Source organism: Meles meles, chromosome 18, assembly GCF_922984935.1.
Source record: "Meles meles chromosome 18, mMelMel3.1 paternal haplotype, whole genome shotgun sequence".
Taxonomy (NCBI): Eukaryota; Metazoa; Chordata; class Mammalia; order Carnivora; family Mustelidae; genus Meles; species Meles meles.
In genome coordinates, this window is record NC_060083.1 from 32,790,747 (window position 1) to 32,810,933 (window position 20,187).

Here is a 20,187-nt window from a genome sequence, read left to right on the forward strand (position 1 = left end):
CAAAAATCTCCTCAAATTTCATTTTTTCAACATTTTAAAAGTATGTGATAAGGCATGTCAAAAGGTCTGTTCACATCTCCTACTATGGCTGTGCAGTTTTTCTATTTTTTACATTTTATTTATCTTACTTTTTGCTTTGTGTATTTTGAAGCTATGTTATTAGGCACATGCAAGCTTGATATACTGTTTTCCCAGTGAATTGTTTCTTTAATATGTACAGTTGACCCTTAACCAACACAGTTTTGAACTGTGCAGGTCTGATTATATACAGACTTCTTTCAATAAAGATGGTACAGTACTGTGAAATTACTGTATATTTTCTCTTCTTTATCCTTTCCCTAATATTTTTTTCTGTAGCTTACTTTATTGTGAGAATACAGTATAGAATACATATACAAAGTATGTGTTAATCAACTTAATGCTATCTGTTGTAAAAATACCATATATAATACATATATAAAATATATAATTGTTATTTATTGTGAGAATATGGTATAAAACACATACACAAAATATATATTAATTGACTGTTTATATCTTCTAGTCACAATAGGCTATTGGTAGTTAAGTTTTGGGGAGGTAAAAGTCATATGCAGATTTTCAACTGCTTAGGGGTCATCATCCCTAACCCCTGCATAGTTCAAGGATCAACTATACACAAAGGATCTTTAACCCTAGGACTTTGGGATTAAAGTCTGCTTTGCCTGTGAAAAATATAACTACTCCAACTTCTAACAAGCATAGCATTTGTCTGGCATATCTTTTTCCATCCTTTACTTTCAACCTTTCTATGTCTTTAAGTTTTCGGTGCGTCTCTTATAGACAGCATATAGCTAGATCTCGTTCAGTTATTTATTTGACTAGTAAGTTTTGTCCATTTACATATAATGTGATGTTTTTAATGAAACTTAGGGGTACAAAAGCATATTATCCACAGTCTCTGGGATTAACATAACACACTGTCATCATTGGGTATATTCATGGCCTTATTTTATTTTTTTAATATTATTAACAGCTGTAAACCCGTTATTCAATTAGAAAACAACAACAACTTACAACTACCTGTGTGCTTCTCTCCTACCTTCTCTTCCATCTGAAGTAACCACTAATCTCAATCTTGTATTTATTATTGTTTTGCTTTTTATTAAAAATTTTTACCAAATTTTTATCACACATTTGTTTTAAGCTCTTATGAAACATTTCTGAGTTTTATATTTTCTTACCCAACATCATATTGTTAAGATTCAGCTAGAATATTACATCTGGCTGTAGTTCATTCTTTTTTTTTTTTTTTTAAGATTTATTTATTAGAGAGAGAGAGAGCGAATGCGCACACACAGAGGGAGAGGGAGAAGCAGATTCCCCACTGAGCAGGGAGCCTGATATGGGGCTCGGTCCCAGGACTCTGAGATCATGACTTGAGCTGAAGGCAGATGCTTAACTGACTGAGCTACCCAGGCGCACCTGGTTGTAGTTCATTCTTATTTCTGATTGTATAATACTCTATTGTGTGCCGCGACCACAGTTTATTTTGTCCATTCTTCTGTCACAGGACTTTGGGTTGTTTCCATTTTTCTCACTGTTATGAGCAGCACTATAGTGAACATTCTTGCCCTCTGGTGCATGTGGGCAAGAATTCTTCTTTGGAGTGATGACTGGGTCGTAAGGTATGTAATGTAAAAGTATATAAGATAATGCTAACCAGTTTTCCAAAGCGCTATTTCAGTGTGTGCTCCCACTAGCAACATGTGAGAGAACATGTTGGTCTACTGATGACCGATGTTTTGGAATTTGTGCCTTCAGTCTCACTTTACACCTTTTGCTTATTTGGTTTCTCTCAGGTTTTTGTTTACTTCCTTTCTTCTTTTCTATTGAATTGATCAAGAATTCTTTGTCCCCCTTTCCTCTTAATTTAGAAATTGTAAGTTCTGGGGCGCCTGGGTCGCTTGGTTGGTTAGGTGACTGCCTTCGGATCAGGTCATAATCCTGGAGTCCCGAGTTTGAGTCCTACCTCGGGCTCCCTGCTCAGCGGGGAGTCTGCTTCTCCCTCTGACCCTACCCCTTCTCATGCTCTGTCTCCCTCCCACCCCCGTCATTCTCTCTTTTAAATAAATAAATAAAATCTATAAAAAAAAAAAGAAATTGTAAGTTCTACTTCTATTCTTATAGTGGTTATTTAAAAATTTTTTTTAAGATTTTATTTATTTATTTGACAGAGAAAGATCACAAGTAGGCAGAGAGGAGGAAGCAGGCTCCCTGCTGAGCAGAGAGCCCGATGTGGGAGTCAATCCCAGGACCCTGAGATCATGACCTGAGCCGAAGGCAGAGGCTTTAACCCACTGAGCCACCCAGGCGCCTCTATAGTGGTTATTTTAGAAACTTTTTTTACTTTAAGAAATTTTAACATATGCACTTGGTCGAACCCCACTACAACTATACGCTAAGAACGATCCCCCTCTGGGGCGCCTGGGTGGCTCAGTGGGTTAAGCCGCTGCCTTCGGCTCAGGTCATGATCTCAGGGTCCTGGGATCGAGTCCCACATCGGGCTCTCTGCTCAGCATGGAGCCTGCTTCCCTCTCTCTCTCTCTGCCTGCCTCTCTGTCTACTTGTGATCTCTCTCTCTGTCAAATAAATAATAAAATATTAAAAAAAAAAAGAACGATCCCCCTCCAGCTATATCCTTCCTCATACATGTTACTGTTGCTTGTTATTTTTTTTAGACCCCACCTTTTAATACCCCTGAATTTAATGACTGTGGTCCCTTTAATTTTATCCCGTTCTTGTATAGATTTGTCCATGTTTACCAATTTCCTCACTTTTGTTTCTGGCATATCATTCCTTTTTTTTCTAATTACTAGCCCTTTTCCTTGAAACATACCCTTTAGTATTCCTTTCAGGGAGGTTATGTGAGTGACCTGCTTTCTCCATTAATATAAAATGGTTTGACTGCCCTCTCATCCTCAAATGATGATTTCTCTGGGGAGAGAATCTAGACAGAAAATTATTTTACCCTCAAGACACATCTCATTGTTCCTCTATTGTTGAGACATTTGCTATCATTCCCTTGTAGGTAATCTGGTTTTTCTTTCTGGTTTTAAGATTTTCTCTTTGTCTTTGGCTCCCCATGGTCTTAACATGCTGTGTTGACATGTGAATTTCTTTTTATTTACCCGGTTCAAGATTCAGTGTACGTCCAGAATCCCAGGTTTCATGTTTTCTTAACAAATTTGCCAACAGTCTTTGTCTGTATAAATCCTGTGTCCCCTACATTCTACGTTTTCCTTCTGGTGCCTGTAAACGTGACCCTTTCTCTCAGACTTTCCTTCATTTCGTCTCTCTACGATGCTTCCTGGACAATTTCCTCAGTTGTTTTCTTCAGTGATGGCTAATCCGCTGCGCAACTCAACCACTGAGCTTTTCATTTCAGGAACCATATATGTCATTTCCAAAGGGTCCATTTAGTTCTCTTTCCAATCTATCTTTTTAAAATACTGTTATTTTCTTGTGGGCCAAATGCTCTTTTATGTCTTTCATAATTTTAAACTTACATACTTTATAAGTCTGTCCAGTAGTTCTGTTTCCTGAGATTCTTGGAACACTTGTGTCTCCTACATCTTGGTTAGGGTAGACTACATCCATGTGCATTCTGTAGTTTGGAGTAAGTTCTGTGTCTTTATCTTCGCTTTTCAGTTTTAGGGTTCCTGATTCCTGGATCATACAGGTAAAGTAAATTCCAGCCCCAAATTGCTATGGCTGTAATTTCTCCACTTTCAAGTCATGACAAGACAGTGAAATTTTCTTATCTCCCTGCACCCCTAGGGCTATTTCTTCCCCCAGTGAATTATTTCTAAAATGACTCATCCTTTTGAGGGTTCCAGCTTAATGTGGGATCTCGATCCCAGGTACCACCTTCTCACTTTGAATGGGCCCAAGCCACAGTCTCCTTGCCATGTGGATTTGCCCAAGACCTGCTCCATCTCCACTTACTAGCTCACCCATCCTAACTGCCATTTCCCTCTTGCTTCTAGCACCGGGGCCCTGTCCTTACTGTCTCATGAGCTCACTTCTGTGAGGGGTTATTGCATTTTGACCACTGGTTAGAGATGGGCTATAGTGGGAGGGTGACTGACATCATTTCATCCGCCATCTTGCCAGAAATGGAACTCATTTCCATTTCAAATGTTTAACGTCTTCCATTGCAAATGCATTTTTTCTTCCTGTACTGCGGTACCTAAGATTTCTGAATAATTTCTTCTCTAAATAATCTTTTTTAATTGTTATTTTAAATTGAAGTATAGTTGAACTTGTGAATAATCTTTTATGGGTGAGGTGGCCTTGGAATTATCTCAAATGAGGCAAATGTAGGTCAACGCAGCTATCCATTCTAATAACCTGGGAACTTAAAAAAAAAAAAGGATGCTTGGCTCCACCCACAAGATTCTGATTTAATTGGTTCAGAGACCACCTGGGCAGGGGGTCTTTCTTAAAACTTCCCAAGTGATTCTAATATGCAACCAAGGCTAAACACAATTATTTAAAACATACTGATGAAAACAAGCAAGCCATCATGATCCCTGGGCTCTACCCCAGAATGTCTGATGTATTTTGCCTGGGGAGGGGCCCCAGGCATCATATTTTTCTGACATTTCCCTGATGATTGCAGGCTTGAGCACCATTGATTTTCCTGGGCACACGCAGTCCAAGGGAGGCGTTCAAATAATGTCTGAGCTGGAAGCATGAGAAGTAATCTAGCTCAGCATACGCATACACCAAACTGTCCATCTGACTCCCAAGGGCCTTTTAATTATAAAGATTCCTGGAGATTACTGGGGGCCTGGGTGGCACAGTCAGTTAAACGTCCAGCTCTTGATTTGGGCTCACATCATGATCTCAGGGTCATGAGATTGAGCCCCACTTTGGGCTCTGTGCTGAGTGTGGAGCCTGCTTAAGATTTTCTCTCTGGGGGCACCTAGGTGGCTCAGTGGGTTAAGCCTCTGCCTTCGGCTCAGGTCATGATCTCAGGGTCCTGGGATCGAGCCCTATATCGGGCTCTCTGCTTGGCAGGAAGCCTGCTTCCTCTTCTCTCTCTGCCTGCCTCTCTGCCTACTTATGATTTCTGTCTGTCAAATAAATAAATAAAATCTTTTAAAAAATAATCTTAAAAAAACACAAAAAAATATTTTCTCTCTGTCCCTTCCCCCACCCAGAGGCGCACACGCGCACATGCTCTCTCTCTCTCTCTCTCTCTCTAAAAAGAAAGGGAAAAATAAGATTCCTGGAAGTTACAAAGCCAGTGAGTCTTTCATTCCCCCAAAGACTGAGATGGGAAACCAAGTTTGGAAAACATTTAGCTAACCCATGTTGTTTTACAAAGGAGGAAACCAACCCCGAGAGAAATGTTTTCTTCACAAAGTCACAGACCTGATTCAGAGGATACCCGACTCCTACCTCCCAGTCTAATGTTCATTTCACCCATTTCTAAACCTAAAGTCCACTACTGCTTTTAGATGATCTTGGCCATTTTAAAGAGAGAGATTTTGAATTTGTGTGCAGCGATGCTTGGAATGTGAGGTTTTCTGCTTTGCTTTGCGTGTAGATGGCACGGCGGAAGGAAAATAAAACAGCCTGCCACCTGGCACGTAGGACCATACTAGTAGCTTGGTGACCTTGAGCTGATAAGCCACCATCCATCTCAACTGCCCGATCTGTAAATAGGGGGTCGTGGTGGTTTTAAAACAGGACCACAACTTCTTTAATACTCCTCTAAGAAATGGAGCCTGGTTCCCCTCCCTCTGAGTGTCTGCTGTACTTAGTGACTGCTTTCTAATGAACAGCATGTGAGGGAGCAGATGGGGGGTGAATTCCATGGCTAGGTCACACAAGACATCCAGGCTCCCGCCTTGCTCTCCCTTAGATCACTTGTTCTGGGGGAAGCCAGCTGCCATATCATGAAGGCGATCAAGCAGCCCAGTGGAGAGGCCCACGTGGAGAAGAACTGAGGTTTGCTACCAGCAACACAATCTTGCCAGCACTGTGAGCTAGACACATTCCAGGCAGATCTGCCAGCCCTGGTCAGACCTTCAGATGACTGCTACCTTGGCCTATGCCTTGACTGCAACTTCGTGAGAAACCTTGAGCCACAACCTCCCAACGACGCCATTCCCAATTCCTGACCCTCAGATACTGCGTGAGATAGTCGAGACTTGTTGTCCGAAGCTACTAAATTGGGATAATTTGTTGTCCAGGATAACGAATACAAAGATACTTCACAATGCACTAAAATAGAGCTGCTCACTTTATAGGCTTGTGCCAGGATTCATATGCTAACATTTATAGAGCGTTTTAGTTAGACTCAGGCCAAATGAACTGCATATTAGATATAAAGTAGCGATTGCGTATTATTAATGTTATCAGATTGCAACACATTTCATGTTCAATTACCTAAAATGCTCTTTCTGGAGCATCGCTTTGCTCATCATCTTATCCCCACTGCACAGTTATAAAAGGTCACTGTCAAGATATAAAAGTATATATATGATTTAAATGTCTTGACTCAGTTGCTAACAACCGTGAGCACGTTTTCAAATTGGAAAAGCAAGATTAATCTAAACTTGCTCTTTTTCACACAACGTCCTTTGTTTACTTTTAGGATTGCATTTCACTGCCAAGCCAAGTGCGTCTCTGATTAAAGAGTGTGTTCACTTCATCTCTCATAGTCTCTTTACAAGCCCCCCTTTAAGAATAGACATGGCAGACTTTGCACCAAAAAAGCAAACCATGTTTTTACCAGAAACGACTTAGTGGAATGAGTTTTTATTCATGAAAATTTCACTAAGTATAAATTTCGTGTCTGAAAGTAATGGGCCCTTTGTATTTCCCTTCAATAAATAAATAGCTTCTTCCCCTAAGAATTACAACTTCTGAGCATGCTCTTAAATTCAAAGCTAGTTTGTTTTCTTCCAAGAAACGGAAAATATGCATGTGCATACACACCCTTCGTTGGCTGGTCCTTATTCCAGATCGGCGTAAAACAGGAAAGTCAAGACGGTATCTTTCTAACAGTCGTAACTGGAGGTATAAAATATCTGGGAAGAACTAGAACAAAGGCAGAGGGTATGAGGCTGAAAGTGAAACTATTTTTCAAACACTCTTTACTTACCTAACATATAAATATCTTTATGTGGAATTTACTCTCAACATTGTCTGGTATACTTAGAGACATAAAAGTCTATTTAAACGATAGAGAAAATTTGCTTTGCTTTGTTATTTCTTTCCCAGATTAGGGAAAGAAATGCAAACAAAAAACAAAAAACAACAACAAAAAAGCTCCCTAACGGAAGGAGGGGTAGGGGACACATATTTAGCCGAAATTTTTCCTTTTTGCCTTTCCATGTTCCCTTAGGACACAGCTAGGAATCTACTGTGGTGGCTGAACACTTTTGCTCCTTTTTGTCCCCTCTGCCTTCCACATTCCTCGTTCCCAACTCAAAATGATCACATCCAATGGGGCAGATGCTGCTTACAAGTTTAGCTGAGTGAGAAAAAGTCAGACTCCTAATAAATGTCAACATCATTTATGGAGTGACCGCAGCGAGTCTCCTTCTAGGTGCAGTGGCAGACAGGGGCTCCGGACATCTCTATTCGTCAGGAGTTGTAAGAGGTGGACAGTAAGTAGCTTGGGGTTGGGTACGAAGCAGGCTCCAGCGCCTCTGGGTGGCATCTCCCTGCAGGGGACACCCTGTGCCAGGCTGCAGAGCCCCTCCCCAACCGTGGCTTCCTCACCTGAGTGTAGGCGTGGCAGGCACAGGAGAGAAGCCTCTGGAATCAAAGAGAAAGTTCCCGTTTTCACGGGTAATATCCCAGAGCAGCTCTCCCCTGCAGCTAAAAGCTGGTTAATAGCCGTTTGTCATTCAGTCATCATTATTCTTATACGTGTAGGTAAATATTTTATTAAGCGTCTCCGCATCTTGGCAGTTAGGGAGCCCTTTGCCTCTAGACCTGGCGGGTGCCCACCGCTGCCAGGGAGGGTGGGAAAACAGCGGGCTCCTTGGTGTTAATAGAGCAGTGGTCCTACCCACCTGGAAACCATTTTCTCCTCTGGCCTCTCGGGCTTAATCTTCCATTTCTTCTTCTTTTTTTTCTTTTTTTTAATCAGTTAACAATTTGGTCTTGATGAAAGGTGCCGGGGCCTGCAGGAGAAAATGGCTATGGCTTTCAACTCCACCTGGAAATGGTTGACTCGGTGCCGCAGTCACCTTCCCTTAGGCCTCTGCATCCGTTAGAGCACTTGCTTCATCCCCACGGCGCTCTGCCTTGCCGAACAGAAACCTCGGTGCCACAGCTGGAAATGTGCAGGGGTCCCTCCACCCAGGCCCCCTCACACACACCGCAGTTATGTCTGGGACCTCCAAACATTCCCCTAGGCTTTCACTGTCTAGCCCCAGAGCCCATCAGCTTGCCAGGGTACCAGCAACCAGCTCCTAGCTCAATGCACAAAACCACCCATTAGTTTGGGCCTATGTTGGGTCCACGGCTTCAAAATCCTTTGCTTTTTACCATTCATCCAGTATTAGAGGTGGCCAAAACATCAGTAGGAAACACGGCTGCAGTATCATCCCATCACATCTCTGGGTCTTCTAGAGGCCCACCCCGACAGGATCTATTTCTTGTGTGAGCACTTCCAGCTTTGGAGGACCGTGGGTATGACGCCCTCTTCTGGTGGATGCGGGGAACGCCAGTTGCGCCCATGCGTTTCAGTTCCCTCTGCTGGCGGTGGAGAGAGAGAAGCTGCCTCTCGCCTCCAGGCCCCAGATTCCAGAGCTGGGGGATGGGGCTGGGGCCTGCCGTCAAATTGTGAGACCCAAGCCCCGCAGATCCTGAGGTTTCCTGAAGTTGAAACCGAGACCCACCACTGCAATTTCTACAGTTACCAAATCCAAGTGGCTGAAAACAAATGAAGGGAAGGGTGGGGAAGGGAGAAAGCACTGTAAACGCTGAAGGGGGTTCAAATTGGCCGAAATTACATCTATTTAGCTACACGTGGTGCGGACACACAGAGACAGAGGGAAGAAAGGAATCAGAAAAGATCAGGAGTGAGGACAATAGAGGACAGACTTTACAGCAAATTGCTGAGTAAGATACTCGTGCTAAAAATAATACCGCTTGGAGAGGGCATAAGAAACAAAAGTGTGGCTGCTGTGCCCAGGGGTGGGAGGAACACGAGGCTCTGTATATAAACACCCAGAATTAGAACAAGATGAAGAAAGGATCCTCACCCAGGAGGAGAAGGAATGAGCATAAGAATAATTTGAAGCGAACCAGAAAATTAATTTTGTCACCATCCTCTTGCTTCTGTGGATCCGATGATGCTGGAGGGCCCCCAGCAGTGGATGGCCACGCCTCTGGGTTCTGAGCAGGTCCCAAGACCCCATCACCCACTCGGCAGATGCTACACAAGAAAGGAGGGCGAGCCCTGGCTTTGTATCTTCTCGTCTGGATCACAGATAATCATGAACATTCAAAAAATCAATTGCCCAAGTGGCTGATGGGGAGGTCTGGCTTGACAGAAGGCATTCGTGAGGAAGACCCGGGGGGTTAGCTGATCACAAGCTTGATGTGAACCCACAGCGCAAGGAGGCTGTTGAGAACCCTAATGCAATCTTAGGCTCTATTAATAGAACGGCGGAGTGTGGAAGGAGGGAGGCCGTAATCCCAGCGCGTGCTGGCAGGTCAGGCCACATGCAGTTTTATGCTCAGTCCTGGGGCTATATTTTAAGAGAGGCACTGGCAAATTTGAGCCTGTTCAGAAGAGCATGAAAAGGACTGGATGCCAGTATTTAGACAGCATCGAGATTAGCTTGACAGTCCTTTTACAACTGGCAAAATCGGAATGCGTATTGCATTGAAGACAGAATTTCAGCAGCTAGTACCCAGAATCATGCTTGCAGTGTTCACTTAGCCTCCCTGAGCCTGAAGGGGTGCCCTTTCTGTAGAGTGGGGGTACTACTCTTCCCCCGACCAGGAAGGTCTGCTCAGTTGGGCTTGTACACTGAGCGTCTCCTTGCTCCCAGCTCGGGGTGGGGCATGAGGGCACCTGGAGTCTAGTCTATGTTAGAGCCACAGGCCCATAAGCAGGCATCTTGCATATAACATGACAGATGATAATAGATACATGCATTGATTTGAAATGAGATGTAATTAATTTCTTGTCGGGAAAGAATGACAAGAGACAAAAAGAGAGTCTTAGGGCATATGTACTTGCAAGTGCAAAGGAAAAGAATTGTTGGAGGTCAGAAAGGAGAGTCCACTAGTGAGGAAAGATTACAACCAGGAAATTTCAGAGTCACAGAAGACTGCTGAAAGTTCTCCACACTGTCAGGTGCCACCAAGAAATCCAGGAGGAAGAGGAGAAAAGTTGAAATAGTTCCAGACCACTCCCTGGATGTGGAGGTTAGGAGTTCATCCTTACTGGTCAAGAAACACCTTATTGGAAAAATTCTAGAGGCAGAGATGGACTTCATTTAGAATATTTATGGAAGGATGCATTTATTGGACACCTACTGCACACTTAGCATGGTGCTATGAACTATGGAAGTTGGAAAAGCATAAGACTTTGTTGGAACCCACTGCAGTAATGACTAGTGAGTTAAAACTAACACCTACACAATCATTAGAGAAGAGTAGAAGATTATTACACAAATTGTCCAGCTGGGTAAGGTAGACAATGGCTTAAATGGCCAGTTGTTTGGACCATGATATTCCTTATGCTTATGAAAGCCAGAAGAAAAGATGGCGGCAGTGCGTTCCAATATGGTGAACCTGATCCTAGTCTTCCACTTCCCCATGTCCCTTGGGAAGTTTCCTTTCGTACAAGTGTTTGGAAACACAATTCTTGTCTTAACATCCCTCATGTTGGCTCCCATTTTGATGACTAGTGAGTTAAAACTAACACCTACACAATCATTAGAGAAGAGTAGAAGATTATTACACAAATTGTCCAGCTGGGTAAGGTAGACAATGGCTTAAATGGCCAGTTGTTTGGACCATGATATTCCTTATGCTTATGAAAGCCAGAAGAAAAGATGGCGGCAGTGCGTTCCAATATGGTGAACCTGATCCTAGTCTTCCACTTCCCCATGTCCCTTGGGAAGTTTCCTTTCGTACAAGTGTTTGGAAACACAATTCTTGTCTTAACATCCCTCATGTTGGCTCCCATTTTGTTATTTACCAGTGAGATTAATATTACTCTTTACCCTGCTCACATTCGAGATCCAACATGTGTTTTTTCATCAGTGGGTTTGTGTTTGGTTGATTAGTTATTCATGTATAATGCAAGATGACAAGAGCTGTAATACAGAGAAATGATTGTGGAGAATACAGGCATACAAGCTCTGGGGTTGGCTTCTTTTTTCTTTTTAGGGGGTGGGGTGGTGGTGGGTCGGAGGGCAGGTTAGTAAGGCTTTTGGATTATTTGCAGATGGTTGAAATTCTCTTCTTACCAAACTGGTAACTGAAGCAAAATTGGGGAAATTAAAGTAAATGGCGCCCTTTGCTGTGTATCCCCCAGTCTCCTTGATCCACGTCATGAGTCCCACGTGAACTCCTGGATCTGTTCTCTACAATCGCTCCCATCATTCAACTTCTCTGGACGTGAGTTTCCCCATCTGTATCCCATCCAATGTATCTTTTTCTATGTTGGCTTCTTTCATAGGTTAAATATTTGCAAAGGGAATCACCTGATAGATGAGTTCTACCTCTTACTTACTCTCTGGGACTTCCCTTGGAATAGCCAGAGAGGTCCCTATAGGATACAAATACGACCCTTCCAGTGGCTTCCCACTGCAACCAAGCCCTTTGGTGTAGCCTAAAAGGCCCTACGTGATCTGATTCTGGCCTGGTTTTCCAATCTATGTCATGCCATCACCCCCTACCAGTTCTCAAACAAAATGAATGACTTTCGCTCCCAAGGCCCTCGCACATGCTATTCATCCTGCTTGGAATGTTCTTTCTCCACTCACTGAATGGACAAGTCCCTATTACTTTCCAAATCTTAGTTCAAATACCACCTCCTCACAAATGCCTTTTCTGCTCAGCCTCTCTAAAGTCACCTCCCCATCCATCGCTTTCTAATTCATTGCCGTATTTATTTCCTGCTGGGAGCCCAGCTGAGGGCCTCAATTAGCCTCTATTTCTGTCTTTCCATGTGGCAGCATGGGCTTCCTAACAGCATGGAAGCTGGATCTCAAAAGGGAAGAAGAAGAAACACCCAAATCCAAAATGTTCTCCAGCATCCCCAAATCCTTTTCTAGCACATTATCCTTGTTTCTCTTCTTTGCCCTTCTCACTCTCTGAAATTATTGTGCTAATTTCTGATTCCTTGTTAATTGCTGGCTCCTTCCCCCCCCATCCACGAGGATGTACAATCCATGAGGGTAGAAACCTTGTCTGTCTTGTTCACTGCACATGCCCAGCACAAAAGAAGTACCCAGTAAACAGTTGAACAAGTGAAATTTAAATGTTCAGAAATAAAGAGAAATAAGAAATTAAGATGCACATGAAATGTAATGAAACACACAAACATACACACATTCACAAAAAATCAGGTTGCAGAGAACTTTTCAGGATGACAACTGTGGACTGAAGGGCAGAGAGCCCACCACACAATGACCCAGGCATGAACTGGATCATAGTTGTAGCCCATCTGCCTCCTGCTTTTCAGAACTCATCACAGAGCTGGCCTGCGAAGGTGGTAACTCAGGCACAGGGACCCAGGACCCCAGGACCCCAGAATCAAGACCTGGAGAGCTGGACCTTAAGGGGAAGTAGGCTATGCCCAGACATCACAGATCCCCAACAGGTTGATGTCAGGAGCAATTCCCTGAGGTCCTGTGCCTACAGTGGGAGGGCTTTGGGTGCTTTACTTGAACCCAAGCATGCAGAGGAAGATGATCTTGGTTTAACACAATTCAAATCAGCAGCTACTATGCAAAAAACACTGTGCCACCTGCAGTGGCTGATGGAGGGGTGAGAGGCAGGGACAGTGCCCAAGCAGAGTGGCTCTTCAACAAGAGTGAGGGGGTGAGTGGCAAGGGAAGGAGACCAGCAGCCCCGCAGTTACAGACAAGGGAGAAGCAAAAAGGCTTCCAGGAGGGGCCAGCACTGAGGTGGCTAGCCAGGAGAGCTTTCCAGAGGCAGGGAGGCCAGGGCAGCAATGCCCAGGAGCTCCATTTTTAGGCTGGAGGAGGGTAGGGTCTGCAAGAAGTGCAAGAAGAGCAATTTATTACCAAAAGTTCCAGCGAAGTCCCTCAGAACCGATCCGAGAAGCCAGAACCAGAGAGCATAGAAGAGTGAAAAGCAGTCTCACAGCTTTCTGGAGAGGAAGAGGAAAGGGGGGGTGGTGCTGGGCAGAAGCACAAGCCATCCACCCTGCAGTGATGGAAGAGGAATCCGGAAACACATTTGGGGCATGGTGTGATTGAACAAAGTATAAGTAACCGTTGGAAGGTGTATGTATGCGGGGATTTGGGGTAGCAAGTAATCCTGAACAAACTGATTCTGAAATCAATGTGGAGCACGCCCAAGCTCTTCGCAGCACTATTCACAACAGCCCAAGGGTGGAAACAACCCCGTGTCCATCAACAGACACATGCATACACAAAATGGGGCACATACATGCAATGGAATATTATGCATCTATGAAAAGCCACGAAGAAGTGATACAGGCTAGAGTGTCAGGGAACCTTGAGGACATCATGCAAAGTGGAATAAGGCAGACACAAAAGGAGAAATACGGTATGAGTCCACCGATGACAGGTACTTAGAATAGTCAGATTCATGGGACACAAAGTAGAATGGGGGCTGCCAGGGTCTGAGGGGAGGGGAGAACAAGAGTCATTGTTAAATGGGTATAGAGTTTCGGTGTGGGATGATTAAAAAGTTCTGGAAATGGATTAAAAGTAAGTTCTGGAAATAGTGATGAAGACAGCACAATACTGTGAGTATACTTAACATCACTGAGTTGTGCACTTAAAAGTGGTTAAATGAGGGGCGCGTGGGTGGCTCAGTGGGTTAAGCCTCTGCCTTCAGCTCGGGTCATGATCTGAGTCCTGGGATCGAGCCCCACATCGGGCTCTCTGCTCAGCGGGGAGCCTGCTTCCCCCTCTCTCTCTGCCTGCCTCTCTGCCTACTTGTGATGTCGCTCTCTGTCTTGAAAATAAATAAATCAAATCTTTTTTAAAAATGGTTAAACGGGACACTTTATATCATGTCTATTTTACCACAGTAAAAAAATTAATGTGGAAAAATAAGTAAGTCAAAAATATCCAGGATAGCTCTGAGAAAGGAAAGTAATAGGGAGATAAAACCCTACAAGATAGTAACACAAATTATAAAACCTCAAGAATTAAAACAGTGTGGCGCCAGCACTTGACAACACAGACAATGGAACAGAAAGTCCAGAAATAGGCGCACATCATTCAAGACTTTCATGTGTGGGAAAGGTGGCATCTGGAAACAGCAGGGAAACTGTGCTGGGAAGAGCTGGAGCCACCAGGGGAAATGGAGTTGGCTCCTGATCTCATCCTTATACCAGGAAGAACTCCAAATGGAAAAGAAATGTAAGTGTGAAACACAGCCCCACACCAAGACTAGAAGGAATCAGGGGAGAATTCTTTTTTAACCTCCAAGGGTGAGTACATATCAGCTCTGACTTTGGGTCCCAAGCTCCCTGTACCTGTGTCATGGGCTTGTTGTGAATGCTGTAGGAGTCATACAGGCGGAGTACTGGGAATAATGCCCAGCACACACACAAAACTCAGTAAGGGACCACCATTGCCACCCTCCTTGTTGGCATCATCACCATCCAAAAGAATTGAGGACATTTACAAACTGATACAGAATAAGTATCAAGGTCTATTAAATGGAAATAAAAGGCAAGGTAGAGCAGAATGCACATAACATGCTAGCCTCGGTTTTGAAAAGGGGGGTAGAAAAAATATACATGCACATACATATCTACGTGTATGTGTAAGCATGTATTTACACACACATATACACAATAAACTTCTTTGGTCAGACCACTGCATGGCACAATTCCAGGGGACACGATTCCATTGTATTCTATCAGTGGCATCCCAGGAGCTCAATATAAATGGTGTCTCTTGGACACCTGACTGCACATGGTAACATGTCTCTGGGAACATGAAGAACAGAGTAACACTGCTCACCTGTGGGGAAGAGACATAGGTGGCTTGGAACAGGCGTGGGAAGGAGACTCTTCATAATACGGTCTTTGGGCCTTTTTACTCTGGACTATGTCCATGAGTTATGGAATAGGCCTCATTCCAGAAAATAAAGGGACCTGTGAAAATAAATCAATGCACACATATAAAAGTAATGCATAAAAGTAACAATACATGTTCGGGAATTTGGGAAATACAAAGAAGTACAAAGGGGAGAATTATAATGATTTTTCTGGTTATCTCTGTGGGTCTGTCTGGAGTGCTTAGAAGGGCATGATACAGAGCAGGAGTGGGGGAACAATGGCCCCAGGCTATCTTTGGGCCCCTATCTGTTTGGTTTTTGGTTTTGTTTTGTGAATTCAGTGCGTGGCCTGAACTCACAACCCTGAGACCAAGACCTGAGTTGAGATCAAGTGTCCAATGCTTAACCAACTGAGCCACCCAGGCGGCCCTCACCACCTGTGTTTGTAAATAAAGTTTTATTGCAATGCAACCCTCCATTTGGTGATGTATCACTATGGCTGCTCTCCTGTTACATTGAGTTATTGAGTAACTTTGATCTTGGCAAGTTATTTGTGGCTATTTCTAGTTCAATCTATAAATGCCCTGGCATGATGCCATTATGAGGCATAGTGAGGGAGTAAGATGACAGCAATGGGTCATAACAAACATATTAGTTTGGAAATGGAACTTATGAAACAAGAAGCAGAGGTGTCCACCACAATGAAGTTAATTTCAGGAGAAGTGGTAACAAACTGAATTTGTAGGCATAGGATAAGAAACAGAGATCGAACCTGAATTGAAGCAAGAAAAACATACCAAGACAGATTAAAAATTATCAAAGTGGAGAAAATAAAAGATATTCTCCCAAATAAGCTAGGCTCTATTAAAAAGTATAGTAGTAAAATAACTCCCTATATTAGGACATGGGATAAGGTATTTAAAAATATGAGGAAAAAACACACCTCCTATCTTGAAATCTCTCCAGACATTCAGTGTCTCAAGGTCCAGGGGATACTCAAAAGCCATAGGAGACCAGAACAATTATCTTTCGGGCAGGACTCTCCTGTGCATTGTAGGAGTCTGATGATGCTCACCACCCACAACCCCCCTACTGAAGGCTGCTAAAGGTCCAGTTCATAATGACAACCAAAACAACTCCTTCGGGTTTTCAAAACTCCCTTGAAGGGCAGCACCACCCCCCTTGAGAACCACAGATACATGTGAAAGCAATTTGAAAAGTTAAAAGCACTTCTCAAATACACAGTATGATTAATCTACAAAAATGCCATGGATTTTCAATGGATACTATCTGTACTATTTACATGAAGACTACTGAATAATAAAACATGAGTGTTTTCTTTTTCCATGAAACTAATTTCCATTTCCATTTTACTATAAGTAAATCAATATACTTACTGAAAACACCTAAACATTATGGATTTAAAATTATTGAAGGGCATCAATGAATGAACAGAAAAGTTAGGGATCCTCAGCCCAGGGATTGAACGATGTGGAGCTCAGAGTTGTAAACTGAGCACAGCACTCCAAGGACATTTGCTGAACCTGGTGAACTTGAACTTTTACATTCAGGGCCTCAAAGACTTACAAAAAAAGGAGCCAAAGCCCCAAGTATGCCCAAGATGGGGAGTCTAACAAGAGATCCTCCATCATAAAGATGGGATATCTCCAAAAGCATGTAGTAAACATGGATTCAGAAATACCTCCAACTTCCTCCTGGAGGCAAGGAAAATTTCCTCAAACCTTACAATTGAGCGGATAGATGTGTATGAGTGTGTGTGTGCGTGTGCACTTACATGCCAGGAATCACCACAAACCTTTTTGGGGGGAGGATTTTTTTTATTAACATATAATGTATTATTAGCCCCAGGGGTACAGGTCTGTGAATCATCAGGCTTACACACCTCACAGCACTCACCATAACACATAACTTCCCCAATGTCCATCACCCAACCACCCTCTCCATACTCCCCTCCCCCTGGCAACCCTCAGTTTGTTTTGTGAGACTGACAGTCTCTTATGGTTTGTCTCCCTCCCGATCCCATCTTGTTTCATTTTTTCCTTCCCTACCCCCCAGACCCTCCACTTTGCCACTTAAATTCCTCAAATCAGGGAGATCATATGATAATTATCTTTCTCTGATTGACTTATTTTGCTCAGTGTGATACCCTCTAGTTCTATCCACGTCGTCACGAATGACAAGATATCATTTCCTTTGATGGCTGCATAGTATTCCATTGTATATATATACCACATCTTCTTTATCCATTCATCTGTTGATGGACATCTGGGCTCTTTCCATAGTTTGGCTATTGTGGACATTGCTGCTGTAAACATTCAGGTGCACATGCCCCTTCAAATCACTGCATTTGTATCTTTAGGGTAAATACCCAGTAGTGTGATTGCTGGGTCGTAGGGTAGCTCTATTTTCAACTTTTTGAGGAACCTCTATGCTGACAAAACTTAAAAAAAAAAACAACTTTATTTATTTATTTGAAAGAGAGAATGAGAGAGAGAGAGAGAGAGAGCACAAGAGGAGGGAGGGGCGGGAGAAGAGACTCCTGGCTGAGCAGAGAGCCCAAGGCAGGGCTCTATCCCTGGACTCCAGGATCATGACCTAAGCCAAAGGCAGTTGTTTAACCGACTGAGCCACCCAGGTGCCTCACCACAAAACTTTCAAACTACAAGTTGTCCATGACAGTTTATAGCAAAAAATGCACACTATCTGGGTGGCCTGAACACCGCAAGTGGAGAATGTAACTGGAGTCTTCCCAGGATACAGAAACGCCTCTGGCACCTGGCAGAAGACAAAGGGAGTCCTCTATAGAGGAAGCCACATTTATCCCAGACCTCAAAGTAGTCCTACCTATAAAATGTCAAGGCAAATTATCAGGTTAAAGTTAAATGACAGAGGGAAGGAAAGAGAAAGAGAAGGAGGGAGGGAAGGAGAAAGGAAAGAAAGGAAGATACTAAATACCCATGGACCAGGGCACTGAGAACTAAGAGTAAGAAGCAGCCAGTACCTGGAACGACCTGCCTGAACAACCTCAGATCCTGGAACAGTAAGATGGAGACTATACAATAACCATGTCTGCAAGTTTGGTACAAACAAAGTCCGTGCACGAAAACACATACAAGAAAAAAGAAGCTATAAAAAATGATCAAGCGAGTTTGGAAATGAACCAAAAGAGCCCTGTGGGTCCAAAAAATAAACAAACAACTCAGTGGACAGATTTATTTGAAAAATCACATGTGAAGAGAATGGGTAAACTAGAAGACTGGTCTGAAAAACATTTCCAAATTGCAGCACAGGGAGACCAAGACAAAATGAAAGAGGAAATAAAGACAGGAAGGATAGATCAAGAATTGTAACAAATGTCTAATTACAGTTCCAAAAGGAAAGGAAAAGAGGATGGGGCAGAGGCAACATCCAAAGAGACGGGACGGAATATTGTCTGAACTCAAGAAATAACCAACCCACAGAATCAAGAAATCCAAGGAATCCCAAGGAAAAGCTATGTAGGTAGGGAGGTAGATAGGTAGACGCATAGGTAGGTAAGTAGACAGATAGACAGACAGATGTATGTCTTTGGTGTTCTGCTATTTCACCATCACGATATATGAATATCCATCACTGTGAAATTGCAAAACACCAAAGACAAAGAGAATATCTTAAGAGCAATAAGAGAGAAAAGACAGATTTTATTTTTAAGTTTTATTTATTTGAAAGAGAGAAAATATGAGCATTGGGATGAGGGGCTTGAGCACAGAGAACAGAGCCCGTCAGCGGACTCTAGCCCACACCCCATGAGATCATGACCAGAGCCAAACCCGAAGTCAGACACTCAACCAACTGAGCCACTCAGGCGCCCCAGGATAGATTATTTTTAAAGGAGTGAGAGACAACTTACTACTCACTGGAATCAACAGAAATCAAAAGACACGGTAGGATATCTTCCGTGTGTGGAGAGAAAATGATGGTCGTTGTCAATTCCGTATCTGTAATGAAAGGGGAAAAATCACTTCCAGACAAACAAAAACTGAGAGACTTGGGTACCAAACCTTCAGTCCTGGCAAAAGAAAAATGAGTCCTGGCGTAAGGTGTGAGGAGCAAGAGGGAATAAGGCACATACAAGGTGAAAAGCAGGTAGAATGTTGACTACAGAAAGCAACAATGTAAGAGGCATGGAATTGTGAAAGGAAAACTGAGGGAATTAAGGAGCACAGCAATAACAGAACAGACGTCAGGAAAGTGTAAATGGAGGTGGTGAGGTTTTTATATATTTCAGAAGAGTGAAATTATTGAGTAATTTTGATGTTGGTAAGTTATTTACTGCTGTTTCTAGAGAAACCACTTACAGAGCAGAAACAGTTCTTATGCCAGTGGAAAGAAAAAAATGAAAATGGAAAAAACAACAAATCAATCTAGACAAGGGCAAGAGAAGATAGAAAGATTAAGTGGAACTTGTGGGAAAAACAGAAATAAAAAACAGGAAATTAAAAACATGATAGCCATAAACCTGAAAATATTAATAATTATAACAAATGTAAATGAATTAAATGCTTCCCCTAAAATACAGAGCTTGTCAGACTGGATATATTTTTTTTTAAAACTAACCATATGTTGCTCCTAAGAAACACATTTTTTTCCTAAGAAATATATCTCAAGCGAGAGCATACAGAGTTTGAAAGCGAAAGAATGAAAGAGATTACTAAGAAAAAGTTTAGCTATCTTAATATTAAACAAAATAAACTTAAGGCAAAATGCATGCTTCAGACAAGGAAAGTAAAGCAATTCAGCTAAACAGGATATTAAATTTATATACTCAATAAATTTCCAAATATATTAAGCCAAAATTGACAATTACCAAGAAAAAGAAAGCAGTAATCATAATGGGACACTTTACTCACCTTTTCCATTAACTGG